The sequence below is a fragment of the Triticum aestivum genome, chromosome 7D (assembly GCF_018294505.1).
Source record: "Triticum aestivum cultivar Chinese Spring chromosome 7D, IWGSC CS RefSeq v2.1, whole genome shotgun sequence".
In the NCBI taxonomy this organism is placed as follows: Eukaryota; Viridiplantae; Streptophyta; class Magnoliopsida; order Poales; family Poaceae; genus Triticum; species Triticum aestivum.
This window is the reverse complement of record NC_057814.1, coordinates 54,060,054-54,085,760: the sequence shown is the minus strand read 5'-3', so window position 1 is coordinate 54,085,760 and position 25,707 is coordinate 54,060,054. Positions and strand designations below refer to the sequence as shown.

The following is a 25,707-nucleotide window of genomic DNA, read 5'->3' as shown; positions in this document are numbered from 1 at the left end:
CTCCATTGTTCCGGAGAATGGAGTTTTAGTCATCTTGCCCATGAGGCATGGTTCGCAAGTACCAAGTGATTCATAATCAAGTGATTCCAAAAGTCCATCAGAATGGAGTTTCTTCATGCGCTTTACACTAATATGACCTAAACGGCAGTGCCACAAATAAGTTGCACTATCATTATCAACTCTACATCTTTTGGCTTCAATATTATGAATATGTGTATCACTACTATCGAGATTCAATATAAATAGACCACTCTTCAAGGGTGCATGACCATAAAAGATATTACTCATATAAATAGAACAACCATTATTCTCTGATTTAAATAAATAATCGTCTCTCATCAAACAAGATCCAGATATAATGTTCATGCTCAATGCTGGCACCAAATAACAATTATTTAGGTCTAAAACTAATCCCGGAGGTAGATGTAGAGGTAGCGTGCCGACCACGATCACATCGACTTTGGAACCATTTCCCACGCGCATCATCACCTCGTCCTTAGCCAATCTTCGCTTAATCCATAGTCCCTGTTTCGACTTGCAAATATTAGCAACAGAACTAGTATCAAATACCCAGGTGCCACTGCGAGCATTAGTAAGGTACACATCAATAACATGTATATCACATATACCTTTGTTCACCTTGCCATCCTTCTTATCCGCCAAATACTTGGGGCAGTTCCGCTTCCAGTGACCAGTCCCTTTGCAGTAGAAGCACTCAGTCTCAGGCTTAGGTACAGACTTGGGCTTCTTCACTTGAGCAACAACTTTATTGCCGTTCTTTTTGAAGTTCCCCTTCTTCCCTTTACCCTTTTTCTTGAAACTGGTGGTCTTGTTGACCATCAACACTTGATGTTCCTTCTTGATTTCTACCTCCGCAGCCTTTAGCATCGTGAAGAGCTCGGGAATTGTCTTATCCATCCCTTGCATATTATAGTTCATCACGAAGCTCTTGTAGCTTGGTGGCAGTGATATTGAAGAATTCTATCAATGACACTATCATCTGGAAGATTAACTCCCAGTTGAATCAAGTGATTGTTATACCCAGACATTTTGAGTATATGCTCACTGACAGAACTATTCTCCTCCATCTTGCAGCTGTAGAACTTATTGGAGACTTCATATCTCTCAATCCGGGTATTTGCTTGAAACATTAACTTCAACTCCTAGAACATCTCATATGCTCCATGACGTTCAAAATGTCGTTGAAGTCCCGGTTCTAAGCCGTAAAGCATGGCACACTGAACTATCGAGTAGTCATCAGCTTTGCTCTGCCAGACGTTCATAACATCTGGCGTTGCTCCTGCAGCGGGTTTGGCACCTAGCGGTGCTTCCAGGACGTAATTCTTCTATGCAGAAATGAGGATAATCCTCAAGTTACGGACCCAGTCCGTGTAATTGCTACCATCATCGTTCAACTTTGCTTTCTCAAGGAACGCATTAAAATTCAACGGAACAACAGCAGGGCCATCTATCTACAACAACATAGACATGCAAAATACTATCAGGTACTAAGTTCATGATAAATTAAAGTTCAATTAATCAAATTACTTAAGAACTCCCACTTAGACAGACATCCCTCTAATCATCTAAGTGATCACATGATCCATATCAACTAAACCATGTCCGATCATCACGTGAGATGGAGTAGTTTTCAATGATGAACATCACTATGTTGATCATATCTACTATATGATTCACGTTCGACCTTTTGGTCTCAGTGTTCTGAGGCCATATCTGCATATGCTAGGCTCGTCAAGTTTAACCCGAGTATTCTGCGTGTGCAAAACTGGCTTGCACCCGTTTTATGTGAACATAGAGCTTATCACACCCGATCATCACGTGGTGTCTCGGCACCACGAACTTTCGCAACGGTGCATATTCAGGGAGAACACTTATACCTAGAAATTTAGTGAGAGATCATCTTATAATGGTACCGTCGATCTAAGCAAAATAAGATGCATAAAAGATAAACATCACATGCAATCAATATAAGTGATATGATATGGCCATCATCATCTTATGCCTTTGATCTCCACCTCCAAAGCACCGTCATGATCACCATCGTCACCGGCATAACACCTTGATCTCCATCGTAGCATCATTGTTGTCTCGCCAACTATTGCTTCTACGACTATCGCTAGCGCTTAGTGATAAAGTAGAGCAATTACATGGCGATTGCATTTCATACAATAAAGCGACAACCATATGGCTCCTGCCAGTTGCCGATAACTTCATTACAAAACATGATCATCTCATACAATAAAATTTAGCATCATGTCTTGACCATATCACATCACAGCATGCCCTGCAAAAACAAGTTAGACGTCCTCTACTTTGTTGTTGCAAGTTTTACGTGGCTGCTACGTCCTGAGCAAGAACCGTTCTTACCTACGCATCAAAACCACAATGATATTTCGTCAAGTATGTGCTGTTTTAACCTTCACAAGGACCGGGCGTAGCCACACTCGATTCAACTAAAGTTGGAGAAACTGACACCCGCCAGCCACCTGTGTGCGAAGCACGTCGGTAGAACCAGTCTCGCGTAAGCGTACGCGTAATGTTGGTCCGGGATGCTTCATCCAACAATACCGCCGAATCAAAGTATGACATGCTGCTAAGCAGTATGACTTGTATCGCCCACAACTCACTTGTGTTCTACTCGTGCATATAACATCTACGCATAAACCTGGCTCGGATGCCACTATTGGGGAACGTAGAAATTTCAAAAAAATTCCTACGCACACGCAAGATCATGGTGATGCATAGCAACGAGAGGGGAGAGTGTCGTCCACGTACCCTCATAGACCGTAAGCGGAAGCGTTATGACAATGCGGTTGATCTAGTCGTACGTCTTCACGATCCGACCGATCCAAGTACCGAACACACGGCACCTCCGAGTTCAGCACATATTCAGCTCGGTGACGTCCCGCGAACTCATGATCCAGTAGAGCTTCGAGTGAGAGTTCCGTCAGCACGACGGTGTGATGACGGTGATGATGAATCTACCGACACAGGGCTTCACCTCAGCACCGCTACGATATGACCGAGGTGGATTATTATGGAGGGGGGCACCGCACACGGCTAAGAGATCAATGATCAACTTGTGTCTCTATGGGGTGCCCCCCTCCCCCGTATATAAAGTGGTGGAGGAGGGGGAGGAGGCCGGCCTCCTAGGCGCGCCCCAAGGGGAGTCCTACTCCCACCGGGAGTAGGATTCCACCCCTTCCATGAGTAGGAGAAGGAGGGAAGGAAGGAGGAGAGAGGGGGAAGGAAAAAGGGGGCGCCGCACCCCCCCCCCCCCTTCCTAGTCCAATTCGGACTAGAGGGGGAGGGGGCGCGCGGCCTGCCCTGGCCGCCCCTTCCTCTCTCCACCAAGGCCCATGAGGCCCATTACACTCCCCGGGGGGGGGGGGTCTCCGGTAACCCCCAGTACTCCGGTATCCGTCCAAACTCTCTCGGAACCCTTCCGAAGTCCAAACATAGTCATCCAATATATCGATCTTTATGTCTCGACCATTTCGAGACTCCTTGTCATGTCTGTGATCATATCTGGGACTCTGAACTACCTTCGGTACATCAAAACACATAAACTCATAATACCGATCGTCACCGAACGTTAAGCGTGCGGACCCTACGGGTTCGAGAGCTATGTAGACATGACCAAGACTCATCTCCGGTCAATAACCAATAGCGGAACCTGGATGCTCATATTGGTTCCTACATATTCTACGAAGATCTTTATCGGTCAAACCGCATAACAACATACGTTGTTCCCTTTGTCATCGGTATGTTACTTGCCCGAGATTCGATCGTCGGTATCTCAATACCTAGTTCAATCTCGTTACCGGCAAGTCTCTTTACTTGTTCCGTAATACATCATCCCGCAACTAACTCATTAGTTGCATTGCTTGCAAGGCTTATAGTGATGTGTATTACCGAGAGGGCCTAGAGATACCTCTCCGACAATCGGAGTGAAAAATCCTAATCTTGATCTATGCCAACTCAACAAGTACTATCGGAGACACCTGTAGAGCACCTTTATAATTACCCAGTTATGTTGTGACGTTTGGTAGCACACAAAGTGTTCCTCCGGTATTCGGGAGTTGCATAATCTCATAGTCATAGGAACATGTATAAGTCATAAATTTTCTAAAAGTGAAGTCTATATATTAATTCAGTATCATGATGCAATCATGATCTATAATACCTCCGAGTGATTCACCAGTAATCCCTATAATACCTCCGAGTGATTCACCAGTAATCTCCAAGCTTTATCAATCCCCACACCTGCATATGTTCCTCACTGAGTATCGCAAAAAAAACAGGCCCAACATGTTTTGAAGTATGATATACCAGGTCATACAGTAGAAGACAATCATAAGGAGAGAACCAGACCAAAAGAATAAATCCAGAATTCAACTGAAGTGCCAACCCAGATAGTATAGCTATGGCACCAGTACAGCGGGACTAACACCAACAATAGTGGTAATCCAGAGCTAATACTTAATCGGAAATAATTCCAATGCAATCCCTTGTTAACCTGCCCAAGTTGCCTCCGCACGGCCACTCTGTAACTCTTCAAGATATCACCGCCACTATGTGCTAGCTTTGCTTCCTTTCAGAGGATTCAAGAACAGATTCACATACATCTCTCATCATTTTAAGTGCAGCTGGCTTATCAGTCACATTATTAAAGCCTAACTTCTCAATGAGCTGCTACAAAGACAACACGCCGGCAATAGCAGATATTCTTCATACCATTGTGCTTCACAAATAAAAGAAATACTGTTAGTTTTTGGTTTCATTAGTACTCATACACATACAGTTGCAGAATTATGTAAAGCAGATGTGAATACTAACATATCATATTGAACTCCTCATGGCCTTGTAGCTCTGGGTGTCACCATCACGATCACCCATCGTCTTCATCATCTGACATCTTCACAATAAAATCAGAGTAAGAAACATTGTAGTCATGAACTACATTATGCGAAATTATCAAAAACAAGAGATACTACATTAGGAGTGCATGGCTCCTCCACGTTTAAAGGAGGAAAGCCAGACTTCTATCTTAATGCCCGGCGGAGGGGAGCCAGTCGACGCCCACTGGCTCGACTTCGCAGAACGTAGGCGCCGCCAAGGGAGGGCGCACTGGTGGGGTTCGGGGCGGGCAGCACGGGGGCCGGGGCGCTGCCGAGGGATGTCGCCCTGTGACGCAGTGGACGAGGCGAGTGGGCGGGGCGGCGCTCGCGATTCTTGGGCAGCGGACGAGGGGCGGCGTCCACGGGCCGGGGTCTCCGGCAGCGGGCGAGGGCGACGGCCTCTGGCAGCGGGCGGTAGGACTGGGCGGGGTTGAGCAGCGGGCGGTAGGACTGCGCGGGGTTGCGCGGGTGTCGGGCAGCCGACGGGGCGTGCGGCGGCGAGCGGGCATGGCCGAGGACACGGAGACGCGGCCCACGTTGGCGAGCGCGCAGGAGAGGGAGGAGGGTGAGATCGAGGACGACGACTCCTCGTCGGCGGCACCGCGCGGCGCGCTGGGCAACCGCCGCACCCGCTGGACGACGCTAGGATTTCTGGATGTTCTAGGACGGGAGGAGATCGGGAGAAAGAACAACCTGAACCAGGACGATAGCTCCAGATCCAATCGCCGGTGAAGACGCCGTGTGATTTGGTTTAGAATAGTAATCGTGGATAGTTAGGAAGGGTCTTTAGCGGCAAGATAAATAGACTCTATTTTTTTGGTGAGAACACAAAATATTGGCGCAAACTACAGTAAACCAAAATTATGTGGTGGGAAAGTAATTCTTTTTGAAGGGAATGTTTAGAATAATGAAATAAATTAGAAAAATAATATTTCAAAGCAATATGAGATATATATGCCGCTAAATCGTCTCACGACCGTCACCTTCCCTCCGAACTAGATCGGGAGATTCCCGATGAAATCATCCCACGTTCGTCATCTTCCCTAAGTCCGGCGGCATGTGGGAAGCTTGCATCCATGGCTGGTGGAGAGGCTCGAGCTCGCGGGCGAAGGTCGGGAAGAGGGACAACGGAACTGCTTGGTCAGCACCGAGGATGGAGGAAGCGGGCGACGGGAACCATGGCCGACCAGGAGCGACGTGCAAGGTCAGAGGGGCGGTTCGTCGGCCGGGGCTTGCCGCTCGGGTCAGGACGGCACGAGCTGCGGCCTAGTAGGGGTGGCCGTCGCGCGAAATTAGGGGTCGTGACTGGTGCTAGCGCGTTGTCGCCGGATGACCCGGTTGTAGGTACAACCAGGTTTGCACTACAATTTCGAAAATCATTTCAGAAAGCAGCAAAAACTTGGCCAATTTTGAACTACAACTCACAGAAACCTCATGTGGCCCTCACTTTAAAACTACTAGGTTATACTCTTGCCTTGGAACACAAGTACAAATGGGATGGGTTGATGAGACGGTCGATCTATGTCAGTCTCGGTCTCACATTTTGATCTTGAGATGGGGTGATCTTAACATCTTTCATCTTACCAGACAGTCCGTGGAGGGTTCCTCCGCGCCAGACTAGGTCCAACATAATCTTGTCATTTTTGTTTCAACGAAAACCATAAAGATTCAATTGTGTAAATTAACAACCAAACCAATTTCGTTTTGAGATCTGTTGTGTTTAGGAACGTGTTGTTTCATCATGGATCTACATTGTGTATCTTTGTTTACTCCCTAGTCGCCATGACAAAATTGAAACTTGGGATATATGTCAAATATTTGTGCCCTTGCCCGTCAGATCCGTCCTGCATCAGATCCACGCACGAGGGGGTGAAGGAGCCTTGCCGCCGCCGCCGTTGGCCAGGTTTCACCCGGTCACGCCCTCTGGCAGCGACAGGGGATGGGAGGAGCAGACGGCAGGGCACTGGGGGGTGTCTAGGGATCCCTCCGGTCATCGTCCGCAGCTCGCACCACCTGGTGCTTGGAACCACGGATCTGGCGAGATCGCCGCCACCACCAAGACCCAGAACACCCCACCACCGGAGGCCACATCTGCGTCACCCGCCTCCCAACGTAGCCGCTAGGAAGCCGGACCGCGCCGCCGCAACCCTCCGCATGGCGACACCCTTGTCCGTCAGATCCGTCCCGCATCAGATCCACGCGTGAGGGGGCGAAGGAACCCTGCCGCCGCCGTCCTTGTTGGAATCTCATGGTTTAGTTGCTATATCCATTTCTACTGGTATAATTGATGCTAATGTTGTAGTTTAATTTTAAAAAAGTATCAAATTTCAAAACAGTTCTTCGAATTTTAAAAAAGTTAAACAATTTGAAAAAATTCTTTCGTTTCGAAAAAAGTTCATCAAATTTGAAAAAAGTTCATTAATTTTTTAAAAAGTTCACAAATTAGAAAAAAATCATCAATTTTGAAAAAAGCTTCACGAATTTGAGTAAGAGTTCATGGATTTCGAAAAAAAGCTTCATCGGTTTTAAAAGGAGTTCATGAATTTGAAAGGAATCCGCGCATTTAGGAAAAAGGATAAAGAAAAAAAACATAAAAACAAAATAAAAACGACAGGAGAAAAAACCACGAAATGACAGAACAAATAAAAGAAGTAAAAAAGCATGTATATCACGAGAATGTATCCAGTGCAACGAGCTAACTCGTGCAACGAATGCACCAGCTGCACATGACCAGTCGAGATTGGAATAAGAGGGACAGGATCTGGGCTGCTGGTACATTTTACAAAGGGAACCTTGTAGTATTATTGAATACTACGAATAGTACTGCCCAATCCTGTATTGATGCCCAATCCTGCTGTTGTTTGCGGAGACGTGATCAAACCGGACTTTTTTGTTTGACCAAGTTGAAAAATCATTTTCTCAAGTTTTAAAAAGAGATTTTCTTCAGTAGACTTGGTTACTGTGACCAATCCATTAGTAGTGAGAGTAAATTTTGACACACTTGTTCTACACATGCAATATTCACCTTTGAACTGATGCAACGAGTATATATAACAAAAAAAACTGAACGAACTACACCTGCAAACAGTGATTTTCTTCTAATAGACACAGATTTAATGGATCTACTCATCTGTGAGGTTTCTAGTTACAACCGTACATTACATAGCTTAACTGTATCCACCAAGTGTGATTGTCAGGTAACATATCTCAAGGCTTAACACTAACCTAAACGAGCAAGCTTATCAAAATACCCAAACCACACAAACCAACCCCAGTTAAATCAACTCACGGCTTAACACTAATCATGGATTGCATGGCGCCATCCCCTCTGTTTCCCGTTGCACTTCACTGAATATGTACTGGCTCTGAAACTCCAAGTACGAACAATACAACTGCCTGGTAGAAAGAAACATGATTCTATCATATAAGGGGTAGCCTGCAGTCCAAAGAACAAATTCAGGGAAAAAAAAACAGATCTTAAGCGATCCAGGCAAGGCCATGCTAAGATCAAAACTTCAAAAGTGATTTGGTTGGACAACAATTGTCTTTATAATGCTGAAAAACTACGACATATTTGCAGAATTAAATCTTGTTTGAGTGTCTATTAGAAGTGTCTCACTTGCTAAAGTACAGAGCAAGAATTTCTGATGATGATGCTAAAAATATCTATTACAGATGAACATCTTCTCACTTATCTTCAAAGTTTCAGATGATGATGCTGAACATGTTCTCAATTATCTTCCAAGTTTCAGATGATAAATGATGCTGAACATGTTATCTTCAAAGTTTCAGATGATGCTGCTGCTGCTGCAGTACAGAGCAACAACACACATGAGAAAAAGGAATTGTGCTCAGTACACATAATAATAAGGTTGCGCTAATTGGCCAAATAGTCACATGAGCACAATGTATAGCAGTTGTCTGGAAAATGAAGTTACACATAAAGACAAATCAAATCTTGAAATCTATGTGAAGCTAGGCTTAGCAATTCCCTTTCTAGGTCATACAATCAACTTCCTGAAGCTAACAGTAAGGCTCATTCAGAGTTACATAGAATAATTATACAGAACTGGATAAACCAATCATATGCATGCTTCAACAAAACGCCTGCAAAGGTGAGCTCCTAGTTCTAGGTAATCATTTTTCACGTAAAAACCATTGCGTGTACACATCACAGGAAAAAGTAGTAATTGACATCACAGAAAAAAAGTAGTAATGAACAAACTCTTGCCGTGTACGCGGGCTCACAGGTAATCATTTTTCACATACATACTCAGTCGTTCATGTACGACTTTAGTATAAATTGAGCGAAGTACTTGACTAATTATCAGAGCAGACATAGCACATCTATATTCCTCTCTAACAATTGTAATTAGTGATAAAATTTCACCATTATGGTTGCATCTCGTGCATAAATTCAGTGCCCATACTGTCCAATTTCTGAAATGGGTTCAAACGAATTGGGGCAACTGAGGAGGAATCAGAAGAACCAATATGGCTGCCCATGAATAATATAAGAACGAAATACAGTGCACATACCTCGGATCGTTGAGCTGTAATGGCGGATGGACGGATCCTATGCAGCAGTACGGTCCATCCACAGAGCTACAACCTCGCGTCGCTACATAGGCGCAAGCGCAATCACACCGAGCCGCCGCTCAACTACATGATTTGGATCCTGGGCGCTGGTGTTTCAACGCCGGCGGTCCGAGAGGGAGAGGGAGTTCTCGAGGAAGAGGAGAGGGAGACGCCAAGTCACCCAATTTTTCTGCTAACCCTAGCTCAACCTAGCGCCCTGGTTCAGTGGTACAGAAGATGGCGAAAGGGGAAGACACAAAGTGGAGTTTGGAGGTTGTTTGGCTCGATTTTGCTACACTTCAAGGTCCCTTTGCAAAATGTACCAGCACCCACATCTTTGATTGATCCTGTCCCTCATATTCCAATCTGACGGCTCATGTGCAGCCGGCGCATCTGGTGCACGAGTTGGCTCATTGCACTGGATACGTTATCTGTATATCACAATCGATGGGATAGCCTAGTGGTTTGCGTTCTTTCCTTTGGTATGGAGGTATTATCGGATCGATCCTGTCAGCTGCACTTTTCCTGTGAGTTTGACGAAAAGAAAATACAAAAGTATACAACTACGACCGGATCAATCCTGTCAGCTGCACTTTTTTTGTGAGTCTGACAAAAAGAAATACAAAAGTATAATACCATTTAAATATATAAACACTGTATATTTATGTGTCCATATTTGTTATTACATATATATGCACTGTATATTTACGTGTATATATATTTGTGTGTGTCTAGATTCACGTGTATACACATATATACAGTCTATGGACAACACATAAAAATGTATATTTACGTGTATAATATAATATATACATTGTATATATACATTTTATTCTTATATATATATATATATACACTACATATTATGTGTATTGTATAATATACGTAGGACCCTTCTTCATAGACTCGTAACATTGAACATTGAATATACATAGGACCCTTCTTCGTAGAATCGGAACAACACGCAAAATTGTATAATATACATAAGACCCTTTTTCAATACTTTCAACATTTTTCAATTTACAGTGAATTATAAAAAAGTTCATCGTATATATATTGAACATTCTTTTAATATACCATATATATAAATATATGTATAATTTTTTAATATACGATACATACACTGCGTATGATCAGAAGAATATGCAAAATCTGAAAAAAAGATAAAAGAAATACGAAAAAAACAGATAAAAAAAACGCAACGGACCAAAGTATACAAAGATATACGTCTGCTATTTTAAACGAATGGTGCAATCGCGGAGGTTCTTGCGCGGTTTCGAATCCTTGTGGGCGGCGTGCTTTTATTTCTCCGAAGTTTTGCAATTAATTTATGTGGTATAAAAGACTATATGCCTTCTGTAAGAACTAAGTGATGCATTGGCGCAGCGGTCAGAGTGCTCTTGCGGTAACCCAGCCACTGGGTTCGAATCCCCGCGGCCGCACGGATGTTTCTTTTTCGTAATTTTTCTTCTCTTGAAAGACACTTTTTTCGCAAACGGGGATGATATACAAGTTATTAAATAGTAAAAACTAAGGGTTTTTTTCGCAAAAGAACATGCCACGTCAACACCTGACAGCCGGACCCAATGGTCAAATACACTGTCAATACGCTATTATACGCAGTTTATATCATTTTGTAACAGATTGCCCCAGACATAATACTGACATGTAAAAATTACGAAAAGTGGTACCAATCTGCACGTACTGCCCCAATTATGATACTTCCATGCAATTAACTCATTTTCGATTTTCATCTCACAAGTCCCTATTTTGGCAGAAAACACCCTAGTTTTAAAATGGCAACAACTCAAATCCAAAATTAACAAATTAAATATATATTCCTATCAAGAAAGTGTGTTCTATCCATTTATAAACTTTTTTCATTGTTTTGGTTAATTGAAATTGGTGCAATTAAAGTATATTTTAATTACTCCTTAAAGCTTGCAAAAATCATAACTTAATATCTATAAATTCGAATAATATATTTTTCCACTGTTTTACTTGTAACTAATGCAACGTCACACTGATGTTGCAATATATTTCCGAATATTACCACAAATAGTTATTCTGTTGAAATACCTAATCTCTATTATAATAAAATAGCTGCCTCGCGCAACAGAATTTGTTTGTCGCATATCGCTACCATATTGCAGTTTGTTGCAATAGTTAGCCACTTTTTTGCAACAATATTTGGAACTAATGCAATGTCACGCTGATGTTGCAATATCTTTTTGAATATTGCCACGAATAGTTATTCTGTTGAAATACCTAGTCTCTATTACAACAAAATGACTGCCCTCACGCAACGGAATTTGTTTGTCGCAATACCGCTACCATATTGCAACGCCGATACAGTTTGTTGCAATATGAGGCCTGTATTGCAACAAAGTTAGTATTTATCGCGACGCAACTAAGTTATGGCAATATGTGCGGCCTATTACCACAACCGGAGAATTTGTGGTAATATTGCATTTTATTGCAACAAAACGTACTTGTAGCAATAAATTTTGTTGCAATAGGCCGGAATCCTTGTAGTGAGTCATGTTTTTCTAGTGATGATGAATGAAGATCATCCATATGTCCAAGAAGTAGCAATCATGCCTTAGGCTTGAGAAGCATCGAGGATTATTCTAGTGCTGCAATGTGGTATACATGAGCAATTCTATCAATTTGTCCCTTCAATATCCTTCACAGGAACTGGGTGGGAAGAAGAGGCAGTGCAAGGATTTGTTTGATCTGCCTCCCATGATGGTCGTACGTCCTACATGGCGTTCGTTGCAAGAACAAGCGACCAAGAATGCATACCAGCCGCCACCGGGATTCATGTGCTATCCATCACATGATTGAAAAGTGACTTTGTGTTTGGTAGTGGAAAACCATAACTATGTACTAGTAATTATATTGAAGTGTCTACTTATTAGGCCATTCTTACCCGAGAGTTTACCAGTATGAGTTTTTACACGTCGACGAGAGCAAGAGTCATGTCGGATAATTTAAAATATACATTGAATATTTTGTGAAAATACGCCGAACAATTTTTAACTACACAGTGTACATTTTCGTGATATATGATGCACAAATTATAAATATACATTGAACATTTTTGTAATATACGTCGAACTATTTTTCACTACACGTTGAACAATTTTGTTATATACACTAAAAACATATTTAATACGTATTGAACATTTTATGATATACGCTGAACAATTTTGGAAAATGGAGAACAAATTTTTGAATCCATGAACAATTTTGAAATCATGAAAAAAAATTGGGATTTCAAACCATTTTCTTGCAAACAAAGTATAAAAGTAAAACTGAAAAGGATAAAATGAAAGAAAAGAAACAGGAAAAATAAACAAAAGGTAAAAAAAGGAAAAAAACGGAACAACTAGCAAAAGAAAAAAAACGGTTAAGGTTCCCAAAACCAGATCTCGCTCGAAGTGGGCCGGCCCGTGCGCCTCGTTCGCTCCCTTCGCTTCAGCGAAGCAGCGACGAACGGACACGCACGCGCGTCATACCAATAATCCTAGAAACACAGACCTGTTACGGGGTTTTACATGATCCTTCAACTAACTAATATCCCCCCCCCCCCTCCCCCCCATTTTCAGTTGGGGTGGGCCCCTGCCTCCCCTAATCTCCAATTCTATTGGTCCATTTTAGTTAGTCCGTAAAATCCTTTAGTAATGATCCGTGTGTCTAGCATTGCCGGGCGTCATACAGGATCGCCCGTTTCTTCGTTCCGGGCAAATCGGCGCACACCCTCGCTACGGCATGGGCTTGGTCCATTTTCATTTTTATTCTCTGCGTTCCAGCGCTAACCGCGATAACCAGCTGGGCCATATCACTGGTCGTGGCTACAGGCCCTTTTTTTCCCTTTTGTTTGCTCATCAACTTGCAAACCTGAAAAGATCGCTCTGCCTTTTCTTTTTCTCCCCTGTTCTTCCTCGATTCCTCATCTCCTCTAGTTCGGGCCGTGACAAAATCCACGTCTAGACAGGACTGGGCAACATCTGAAATTCATGATCGCTGCAGAGGACTGCAGCTGAGCTTCTTAAGGTAATCGCTGCAGAGGACTGCAGCTGAGCTTTCTTCAGGTAATTGCCATTTTTTTCTGCCAGCAAAATATCTTCCCCTGCATGCATGATTGCTGTCTTTAGTTACAGGACATGCTGCTTCTTTATCGTGTTCAGGACGCTTTGGACCAATCATCCGCACAGTGGCATCTTTGATTCAACTAAATCCGATTGGAATTCTGAGAAGTGGGCTTTTTCTAAATGTTTTGGTATAAGAACCTTTTTTTATTCAAAGGAATTATATGGAATTTTGGAGGATTCTGCTCTTTGGGATTTTCCCCCGATAAAGCTTGTTTGATTTGTTGGACTGAGAACCATATGAATTTCACGCGCAATTCAAAAGAAGAATATTTATTGAGTCTAACCTCGTCGATTTGTTCCATTCAAAAGTGACATGTCAAGAGTTTGTGACATGTCCCATGCTGAAGTCTAGCGCTGTCTAATGTTTTCCTAAAAGTGTAGTATAGTAATAGTATTGAAAAAGAAGTGTACTGTCATGTGCGATGAGAATCTAAGAGCCAGATCTAATTGACTCATGAAGAATGTTTTTTTCTTGTCTTAAGGGTATTGTGTTTGTAACTGCAAATGGATCACCGAACTATTACCTCAAAAAAGTACTGGAGCGTATTCTATTTGATGAAAGCGCAGAACCAAAGGCCCTATCGTTATCACTTCTGGAGCACATCACCAACAGTTTCTCTGATGACAAAGAAATTGGTTGTGGTGGCTTTGCAACGGTTTATAAGGTATGCATATACAGCAACTCTCACTTAGTCAGCTGCCCTCATCTTGATCATGGTTTCTGTGAAACTTAAGTTGACGCTGCCAAAGCATGTTGCGGTTATAAGGATTTTAACTTCATTCGCTCAGGGGAGGAAAAGAACAACGACAATGTTGACTGGGCAAGGGTGTCCCTTTTCAATAATGCGATCGCGGCCGCCGCGTTGCGTGAAATTGCGCGGACTGGTACGAGGTTTACATGGACTAACAAACAGCGCTCGCCTGTTCGCTGGGTACTCGACCGTGTTTTCTGTACTCGAGACTGGGGGGTGCTCTTCCCTCTATGTACCCTAGTTGCCGAGACGTGCATAGGATCCAACCAAGTCCCTTTAACTTTATCCTCTGGGGAGGACATCGCTCGGCGCAGTAGAAGATTATTCTTCAAAACTGCATGGTTTGAGGCCGAAGGTTTCGCCCAGATGGTTACGGACCGCTGGGAGCTGATTGGGAATCAGCTGGGCCGCCAACGCGGCCCTGTGGAGTTTTGGTCCTCCGCGGCTGCGTCACTGAGGGCCTTCCTTCGGGGCTGGGGGGCTAACCATGGCAGCGAGTCTAAAAGAGAAAGGGAGCGGCTTTTCGAGGAGATCGGATACCTAGATGCCCAGGCCGATGCCAGGGCTTTCTCTGAAGACGAATGGGCACATAGATACTCTCTGGAAAACCAAGTCTTGCGATCCTGAGAGCGGAAGAGGAATATTGGCGCCATAGGGGCGGTGTCAAGTGGGTCACGAAAGGAGACGCTAATACCAGATACTTCCATGCATACGCCAATGGCCGCAAGCGCAAAAGTTCTATTCTGAGACTTCAGTCAGAGAATGGACCTCCAGTGACCCAAAGTAAGATTGTGAGTCATATTTATGACTTCTTCATCGGGCTGTTGGGAACAACCGAAGAGAATGGACTCACCTGCGAGACGATTTGTGGGATCTAACGGAGAAAGTGTTTCACCAGGAAAACGATGCCCTTGCATTGTCCTTCCTGCCGCAAGAAATAGATAGGCCCCTTCCTGACATGAAGAATGACACGGCTCCAGGGCCGGATGGGTGGCCGGTGGAGTTCTTTAAGAAGTTCTGGCCTGTCCTTAGGGACCTGTTTTCATGTGATAGTGAACGGCTTCGCCCTTGGCACTGTAGACACATCCTGCCTCAATTATGGTGCCATTTGCCTGATCACTAAGGTCAAAGGGGCGGACGCCATAAAGCTGTTTCGCCCAATTACCCTCATTAACGTTCCCTTCAAGATATGCCTACGCCATCAGGCTGGCTCCTATAGCACAACATACTATTCTTAAGAGCCAAACTGCTTTTCTCAAGGGGAGAAATATCCTTGAAGGTCCGATAGTGCTAATGGAAATAGTACAAGAGCTTAAACGAACTAGGAGGCAGGGAGTAATCCTTAAACTGGACTTTAAAAAATCCTACGACCGCGTGAACTGGGAGTTTGTGCGGGAGGTCCTCCTCAAAAAGGGTTTTGAGGTAGGATTCGTTCATCGTATCATGAACTTGATTACCGGCGGGCACACCGCGGTCATAATCAATGGCGAGATGGGGAAGTTTTTCCACAACAAAAAAGGGCTAAGGTAGGGAGACCCCATCTCTCCGCTTGTTTTTAACTATGTAGTGGACGCCTTGTCGGCCATGATAGCCAAAGCCAGGGCGGTAGGCCACATCAGAGGGCCGGTACCTCATCTCATCCCGGGAGGGGTGACCCACCTTCAATACGCCGACGACACTTTGTTGTTGTTTGAATCCGATGACCACAACATTGCTTCTATCAAGCTCTTGCTGCTATCCTTTGAAATACTTTCAGGGCTAAAAATTAACTTCCTGAAAAGCGAGGTCATTACCATGGGGATGGACAACCAGGATAGCACGCGTGTTGCCAATCTGCTTAAATGTAAGCTAGGGAGCTTTCCAATTAAGTACATGGGCCTTCCGATATCACACCGGAAATTGTCCATCGTAGAGTGGGAGCCCCTTTATGGGAAGGTGGCCAATAGAGTCAGCCCGTGGCGTGGGAGATTTATGTCCTCCGCCGCTCGGCTAATTCTCACAAACTCGAGTCTCTCCTCCCTCCCTCTGATTACTATGGGGATGTTTCTCCTAGCTGATGGAGTGCACGCTCGGCTAGATACCCCTCGCTCTAGGTTCTTTTGGGAAGGAACCAGGATCAAACGCAAATACCATCTAGTTAAATGCTGCGGTGTGTAGGCCAAAAAATTTGGGGGCCTGGGTATCACTAACTCTAAACTCATGAACGTGGCTCTCCTCACAAAATGGTGGTGGCGTCTTGCCCAAAATGAGTCGGGACTTTGGGCACAGCTACTTCGAGCCAAATACTTCCCTAACATAAACCCCTTCATGGCGGCCTCGTCCGGATCCGTGTTTTGGAATGGGATCCAGCGGTGCGGCCCGCCTTCACGGTCGGGGCCAAGTTCCGGATTAACAACGGTCAATCCACCCGGTTTTGGCTTGACCGAACGTGAGTCATGGGATGACTTGGTGCAGAAAACTGAGGATTTGCGACTAGGCTTGGGGACCGACGTCATGGACTGGAACCTGACGGACTCCAGGAAGTTTACGGTGAAATCGCTATATAGCAAACTTACTGAGGGGAGTGCGCTGGATATAGCCAGGGGGCTTTGGAAGGCCGGTTTGCCACTCAAGGTAAAAATCTTCTTTGTGGCAAATGTTTAGGAACCGGTTACCAACTTCCGACAATGTAGCTAAACGTAATGGCCCGTCTGACGGGTCCTGTTCGGTTTGCGGTCTAGGTGAAGATGCAAACCATGTGTACTTTAGATGCCACCTAGCCAAGTTTGTGTAGAGCGCGGTTAGGGAGGCGTGTCACACAAATTAGAATCCCTCCTCGATCGGGTGCGGATCTTCTCACCTTGATCAAAACCCAAAAGGGATCCAGTGCTAGAATAGCTTGGCGTTGTGTAGGGGTGCTGCTTTGGGGTATTTGGACGACTCGTCACAAAATTATGATAGAGAAGAAATTCCCTAACCATCCCGCTAATGTGATCTTCAAATGCCACCTATTTTTACAGATGTGGACACCGTTCGGGAAGGAGCGCGATGTTGAGCGCATGTTGGAAGTCTTGGAGCGTATCAGGATGACTCAGACGTTGGCCAGGCAAGACGCACTAGTACAAAATAGGGCTTTCGTCACAGGGCAATATTCACATTAGTCCCGGTTCAGTCACGAACCGGGACTAATGTGAGCATTGGTCCCGGTTCGTGCGGCTAAGGCATTAGTCCCGGTTCACCTGGGCCCTTTAGTCCCGGTTGGTGCCACGAACCGGGACTAAAGGGTGCGATGCCCATTAGTACCGGTTGGTGGCACCAACCGGGACTAAAGGTTAGTCCTTTAGTCCCGGTTGATGCCACCAACCGGTACTAATGGGCTTTGAGGCATTAGTACCGGTTCATGGCACGAACCGGTACTAAAGAGCCCATCAAACTCTACCCCCCCGGACCGCCTTTTCAGTTTTAGAAAAAACAAAAGAAAATGATGGAAATGTCAAAAAAATAAAATAAAATAAGTTTCCCATGTGATATGTGGTCTAGTTGTTGGGAAAATTAACAAACATGAATTTCGACTTTATTTGCAAAATCTCTCTGGAATTTCTTAAAATGGGCATAACTTTTGCATACGAACTCGGATGAAAAAGTTTTTTATATGAAAAATCATCTACTCGAAAATTTACATCCGAATTTAACAGGGGGCGTTAAACATTTTCAAAATCCTCAAAAACCTAACAGAAAAAAAGATACGGGGCTTTTAAGATCTAGAGAGGCAAAAAAATCAAAAAAATTCAAACTATGGTCAAACAATGGTCAAACTAATTATTCTAGAATATTAGTGTTACTAAAAAACTATTTCAGTTTTTTTGAATTTTGGTCAAATCTGGTCAAACTGTGGTCAAACTGTGGTCAAACTAATTATTCCAGAAATATTAGTGTTACTAAATAATTATTGTTTTTTAAAACAATAGTTTCAAACTCAAACAGTGAAATGTGTCACTTCATGCTCAAGCTAAATTCCTGAGGGTTAATAGAATTGACATCTTACTATTGTCAGGAAAACAACAAGTGCAGACTTGGGAACGAGGGAGAATAGAACCCGGAAGTTAAGCGTGCTCAGGCTGGAGTAGTGAGAGGATGGGTGACCGTCCGGGAAGTTAGATGATTTGGAATGTTGAAAATAAAAAAAAAAATTAAAAAAATTTGCAAAAAAAAATTTCATAAAATTTCCTTTAGTCCCGGTTGGTAAGGTGGAGCTCCAGGCTGCGTCCACGTGGACGGCCTTTAGTCCCGGTTCGTGTAAGAACCGGGACTAAAGGGGGGAGGCATTAGTAACGACCCTTTAGTCCCGCTTCAAAAACCGGGACTAAAGTCTCTTACCAACCGGGACAAAAGCCCCCTTTTCTACTAGTGACGCGACGCACGGCTGAGCTGCTTTTGGGGACGCCTTCATCCTTGCGGAGGCTGTTTGGGCTTGTTTATCCTTATGTTAGATATGTTTAAGCCTGCGTGCTTTTGAACTATTTGTTGTATTCGTTGGGGAACGTAGTATTTCAAAAAAAAATCCTACGATCACGCAAGATCTATCTAGGAGAAGCATAGCAACGAGCGGGGAGAGTGTGTCCACGTACCCTCGTAGACCGAAAGCGGAAGCGTTAAGTAACGCGGTTGATGTAGTCGAACGTCTTCGCGATCCAACCGATCAAGTACCGAACGCACGGCACCTCCGCCATCTGCACACGCTCAGCTCGGTGACGTCCCTCGAACTCTAGATCCAGTTGAGGCCGAGGGAGAGTTCCGTCAGCACGACAGCGTGATGACGGTGATAATGAAGTTACCGGCACAGGGCTTCGCCTAAGCACTACGACGATATGACCGAGGTGTTAACTGTGGAGGGGGGTGCCGCACACGGCTAGGAACAATTGATGTGTGTTCTAGGGGTGCCCTCCCCACGTATATAAAGGAGGGAGAGGGAGGGAGGCAGCCTAGCGCGCGCCCAAGTAGGAGGAATCCTACTTGGGCCCCTAGTCCAATTCGCCCCCCTTACCATATTTGGACAAGGGGGAAAGGAAGGAGGCGGGAGGGGAAGGAAATAGGAGTCCTACTTCATACTTTCCTTTTTCTCCTCTCCTTTCCCTTTCTCCCCACGTGGCTGGCCCTATAGGGGGCGCACCAGCCCCTTGTGGGCTGGTGTGTTCCCTTACTTGGCCCATAAAGCCCATATCTTTGCCGGGGGTTGCTCGAAACCCCTTCCGATGACCCAGTATCACCCGGAACACTTCCAGTGTCCGAATATAGCCTTTCAATATATGAATCTTTACCTCTCAACCATTTCGAGACTCCTGGTCATGTACGTGATCTCATCTGGGACTCCGAACAAACTTCGGTCATCAAATCACATAACTCATAATACAAATCGTCGTTGAATGTTAAGCGCGCGGACCCTACGGGTTCGAGAACTGATACGTCTCCGTCATATCTATAATTTTTGAATGTTCCATGCCAATATTCTACAACTTTCATATACTTTTGGCAACTTTTTATACTATTTTTGGGACTAACATATTGATCTAGTGCCCAATGCCAGTTCCTGTTTGTTGCATGTTTATTGTTTCGCAGAAAATCCATATCAAACGGAGTCCAAACGGGATAAAAACTGCCGAAGATTTTTTTGGAATATTTGTGATTTTTGGGAAGAAGAATCAACGCGATACGATGCCCGAGGGGGCCACGGGGCAGGGTGGCGCGCCCTGGACCCTCGTGGCCACCCCGTAAGGCGGTTGGAGCCCTTCTTTTGCCGCAAGAAAGCTAATTCCCGGATAGAGATGGTGTCCAAAATTCAACCCAATCGGAGTTACGGATCTCCGGTTATAAAAGAAACGGTGAAAGGCCACATCTGAGAACGCAAAAAGAGTGAGAGACAGAGAGACAGATCCAATCTCGGAGGGGCTCTCGCCCCTCCCACGCCATGGAGACCATGGACCAGAGGGGAAACCCTTCTCCCACCTAGGGAGAAGGTCAAGGAAGAAGAAGAAGGAGGGGGGCTCTCTCCCCCTCGCTTCCGGTGGCGCCGGAACGCCGCCGGGGCCATCATCATCACCGCGATCTTCACCAACATCTCCATCAGCTTCCCCCCTCTATCTACAGCGGTCCACTCTCCCGCAACCCGCTGTACCCTCTACTTGAACATGGTGCTTTATGCTTCATATTATTATCCAATGATGTGTTGCCATCCTATGATGTCTGAGTATATTTTCGTTGTCCTATCGGTAATTGGGGAATTGCTATGATTGGTTTAATTTGCTTGTGGTTATGTTGCTGTCCTTTGATAATAAAGAACTATGTAGACATGACCGAGACACATCTCCGGTTAACCAATAGCGGAACCTGGATGCTCATATTGGCTCCTACATATTCTACGAATATCTTTATCGGTCAAACCGCATAAGAACATACGTTGTTCCCTTTGTCATCGGTGGGTTACTTGCCCGAGATTCGATCGTCGGTATCCTCATACCTAGTTCAATCTCGTTACTGGCAAGTCTATTTACTCGTTCCGTAATGTATCATCCCGCAACTAACTCATTAGTCACATTGCTTGCAAGGCTTATAGTGATGTGCATTACCGAGAGGGCCCAGAGATACCTCTCCGATACACGGAGTAACAAATCCTAATCTCGATCTATGCCAACCCAACAAACACCTTCGGAGACATCTGTAGAGCATCTTTATAATCACCCAGTTACGTTGTGACGTTTGATAGCACACAAGGTGTTCCTCCGGTATTCGGGAGTTGCGTAATCTCATAGTCAGAGGAACATGTATAAGTCACGAAGAAAGCAATAGCAATAAAACTTAATGATCATAATGCTAAGCTAACGGATGGGTCTTGTCCATCACATCATTCTCCTGATGATGTTACCCCGTTCATCAAATGACAACACATGTCTATGGTTAGGAAACATAACCATCTTTGATAAACGAGCTAGTCAAGTAGAGGCATACTAGGGACACTTATGTTTTGTCTATGTATTCACACATGTACTAAGTTTCAGGTTAATACAATTCTAGCATGAACAATAAACATTCATCATGAAATAAGGAAATAAATAATAACTTTATTATTGCCTCTAGGGCATATTTCCTTCAGTATTGCGATACTTACTGACCTAGATGGTCTTCTTTTCCTTCCGAACCTTGTTTGAATGCTGCCGAGTGGCTTTATTAATTTAAAGCCGGACGCTCCTAGCGTCTTCGTTCCAAAAAAGAAAATGCTTGACAATGGCACTGTTGCTGTGAAGAAGCTTTGCAATATGGTTGATATGGATGAGAAGAAATTCAGTGAAGAAATTCGTTGTCTGATGAAGGAAAGCACACAAATATAGTACGATTCCTAGGATATTGATCTGACACACAAGGGGAAATGGTAGACTACCAGGGAAAACTTGTCTTAGCAGATGTACGACAAAAGCTACTCTGCTTTGAATATCTACCTAAAGGCAGTCTAGATAAGCACATCACCGGTAGGATGATGTCGCATGTATTTGGTTCAAGCATCCATTTATTTAGTGTCTAGTGACTAAGGACTTCAAGTTTCTCAAATACAAAACCAACTTTCTGCTCTCCATTTTGTAGATGTATCTTGTGGACTTGAATGGACAAACCGCTACCAAATCATCAATGGAATTTGTTTTTTTTTTCGAAACGGAGGCAAAAAATTTGCCTCATCGATTAATTAAGCAGAAGAGAATTGCCCAGCTAATCAACGGAAAACCAGGCGAAAATCGATACAAACCAACCACATGTGGACTACTCACGGAGCATGCAACCACGTAAACCCGTGATCAACCCTACAAACATACCCAACACATAACGACCACCAACCCTCACACTGCTACATCGCAAAGAAACCCTCAACAAGAGTAACACGGTCGAAGACCACATGCACCACCAAATCCGTGAAGACAAATCAGACCAAAAGGACAACCCAAGAGACAGGTGACCATCCATCAAGCGACTGCGGACGCCTTTCTTGTGGCGCCACTCTTCATTCTCTTGCTCCCGAGAGCCTCCTCCACAATCGCCTTGCCAGATGCAGGGCTAGCCGCCTCCAAACGTTTGAGAAAGCTGTGAATCTCTATCTGAAAGAGAATATCATTGACCTTGTCACGCACAGAAACTTGCCCAACGGTCTCATGCGAGTGAGAGACTGTAACATCCGAAGCTTCACGCTCCACAATGGAGTGGCTGGCTGGGCTCAGATGCCACGCCAACATCAATGGAATTTGTGATGGTTTATATTATCTTCACCAAAATCACATCGTTCACTTGGATCTTAAACCAGTAAATATACTGCTAGATGATAATATGTTACCGAAAATTGCTGATTTTGGTCTATCGAGGTGCTTTGATGAAAAGCAAAGCCAGGCTATTACATCAAAACTAATTGGAACTATGTAAGCTCGCTATGACTCCCCTGTAATATTTTTTTGTCATGTATGAATGAATATCAATCCCCTTTTCCATTATTTGATTACATTTATAAATATTCATGCAGAGGATATTTGGCACCAGAATTTTATACGCGCAGACAGATCACATTGAAGTTAGACATTTATAGTCTTGGTATGATAATCATAGAGATACTAACAGGAGACAGGGGATATGCTGATATTGACAATGTAAGATGAGTTTGTTCTAATATAAAGGCTTGATTTCAAAATTACTGTGTTACACTGCTTTGTATTATATCCTTCTTCCATTTAGACATAGCATAACATCATTTTTGTATCACATACTACTGCAAAGCAAAAATTAGCTGCACAAGAATCAAACATTTTCCCACATGGTATCGGTAACCGTAAAATTATATACGTATGAATAATGACATGTTTCCACGATGCATCTTATGCTGTTACCATCTATTAAAATCTAGATGAGCAGTGTTATAAGTGTAACATGTTTATAGTTATGCGTGATAAATTGTCACTCTATCCCTATAGTTATATATTTTGTTGCTTGTTATGTTAGTGTGTTGCTTGCTGTGCAATTACAAATCTTTGTAATGGCTGAAGGCCTGTTGTTTCTAGGTGGCATGAGGTTTTGCTATGATTTATGCCTCCTTTAACAAACATTTCATGCCTGTTTTTTTATCATTATTTTGCCTCTCTGCTTTATTTGAGTCCCGCGCATGCCATGAAAATAGCAGACACCTTAAAACAATAACTGCGTCCACAACCACTGCGACAGTGTGCCTCTAGTGAACAATCTAAAGCTAGACACCTTAAGTAATGCACGCGCTGGGAATTTTATTAAAGATTTTAGCTACACTTTGTGAACTGGCCTTTTTTCCATAATATCTTTTTATATGTTTATTTTCCTTTTCATGTTACGTTTCTTCTTTCTTTTTCAAAAAATGGCCGCGCTTTCAAAATGTTGTTCAAAAGTTCAAAACATTCGTTATTTCCAAATTTTGTTCATAAATTAAAAAATATTTGCATTTTCGGAAATTATTAGGTAATTTCAAAAAATGTTTGTATTTAAAAATTGTCCAGAATTTCAAAATGTTAATAATTTTTCGAAAAGCACACACAAAATTGTGAAAACAAACATTTTCTGAGAGCACGGACAAAAATTTAAATTACATTTTTTCAGAAATGAGACAAAATAAATGATATCCAAAAAGTGTTCTAAATTTGCCTGAACATTTTCTCAATTTTTGAACAATTATTTTGAAAATGAGAACATTTTTAAAATTCTTAACAAATTCCAATAGTCGCCAAACAGGAGCGATGCCGTCGCTTAGTTAGGCAAGGCCTAAGATTTTTTTTCTCTTTTTTTTCTAAATTTATCTTTTCTTCTTTTAAAACTTTATTATTTGTTTGAAACCTGTTCAAAAAATTTAAATACCACAATAACAATTTTAAGTTACTATTTTAAATTATGATTTAAAACTCTTTTTCATTTATATATTTATTAAATGCTTTAAAAAAGCATTTGTTGTTTTCAGTTCTATCATTTTGTATTTATTAGTTATGTTAGAAACTTAAAATGATAGCTTTAAGTATCTATGTAAATTATGATTTTAAATACATTTTCCTTCAAAACTGGCATGGATGACTATTCGGACACGCTATGTTGAACATGGTGTTGATTTGGACATTCTTGAAATGACCCCAACATTTGCCAGCAGCTAGAATGCCCATGGTACGCATCCATGCCCCCAATATTTTTTCCATGGTCTTGTATGTCCAATTCAAGGCACCAATCCAAGTTGCTTGGGTTTTCGAAAAAAAAATGTATTTTCTAAAGTTTTCTCGGTCAAAAAAGGTCGATAAATGGCTAGACGTGTCGCAACTTGCATATGGTGTCGGAAGTAGTTCAAACCTGCCATGGATGCCTACCATGGGCATGTCCACCTAGTGGCAAAAGTTGGGGTAATTTCAAGGATGTCCATGAAAACATCATGTTCAACGGAAGGTGTTCAGGTTGGCCAGAAAGGGTGTGTTAGAGAGCACGTCAGTTTTTGACATCCTTGAAAATTTCCTAATTTTTTTCATGGCCTCGTATGAACAATTCAAGGCACCATGACAAATTGTTTTGGTTTTCAACAAGTTTCGTATTTTTCTAGAGTTTTCTTGGTAAGGAAATGCAGAGTTGTTTAGATTTTTTAATTTTTTTTGCATTTCTAGAGTTTTCTCGATGAAAATAGGTGATAAATGGTCGGACGTGTCGTAACATGTAAACGGTGTCGGAGGTCATTCAAACCAGGTATGGATGCCTCATATGTCCATGTCAGGCTCTTACAAGAAGCTAGAATCATTTATCCATAGCCTAAAATAAACCAGTTAGATGACTGTATTTGTAATTCCCGTCATTATCTCTCCACATAAACATTTTATTTTTTCCAAACTATTTCTTGAAATTTTTCAACAATTGTGGAATTCCAAAGTATGTATGAAAATTTTACTAACTTGAACTTTTTTTCTGAAAAATGATGGAAATTTCAAACTCGCAAAACATTAACTTTTAAAAAATTATAAACTTTTTTTAAACGTATACATTTTTTAACTTGTGAACAAAAAAATTCGAAATTGGAAAATTTTATGAAATTCTAGAATATTCTTTTGAATTTTAAATAATATTTGAAAAGAAGGACATTTTATGTTATGCCAAAAAAAATCAAATTTTTATACAAGTTTCACAAAGGATATTAAAGTTCAAAAGTAGAAAAATGAGTTAACATAAAGAGACAAAAAACAAAAAAAATGCTTAGGCCCTAGAAAATAAGAAATGCTTTCAGAAAATGTTAGTATATTTGAA

At 42.9% G+C, this 25,707-nt stretch overlaps 1 long non-coding RNA gene and 1 pseudogene across 1 annotated transcript; one reads left to right on the top strand and one right to left on the bottom strand.

The window, feature by feature from the left end:
* Positions 1 to 4,462: 4,462 nt before the first annotated feature.
* On the bottom strand, positions 4,463 to 5,677 carry LOC123164804 (uncharacterized). The gene is made up of 3 exons (XR_006482645.1): positions 5,616 to 5,677; positions 4,861 to 4,939; positions 4,463 to 4,765 (listed from the first exon to the last, which is right to left on the bottom strand). It is a non-coding gene; the product is annotated as an uncharacterized lncRNA (long non-coding RNA).
* Positions 5,678 to 12,265: 6,588 nt separating this feature from the next.
* The window catches only part of LOC123170769 (putative disease resistance protein RGA3), a 29,201-nt pseudogene continuing 15,759 nt past the window's right edge, over positions 12,266 to 25,707 (top strand).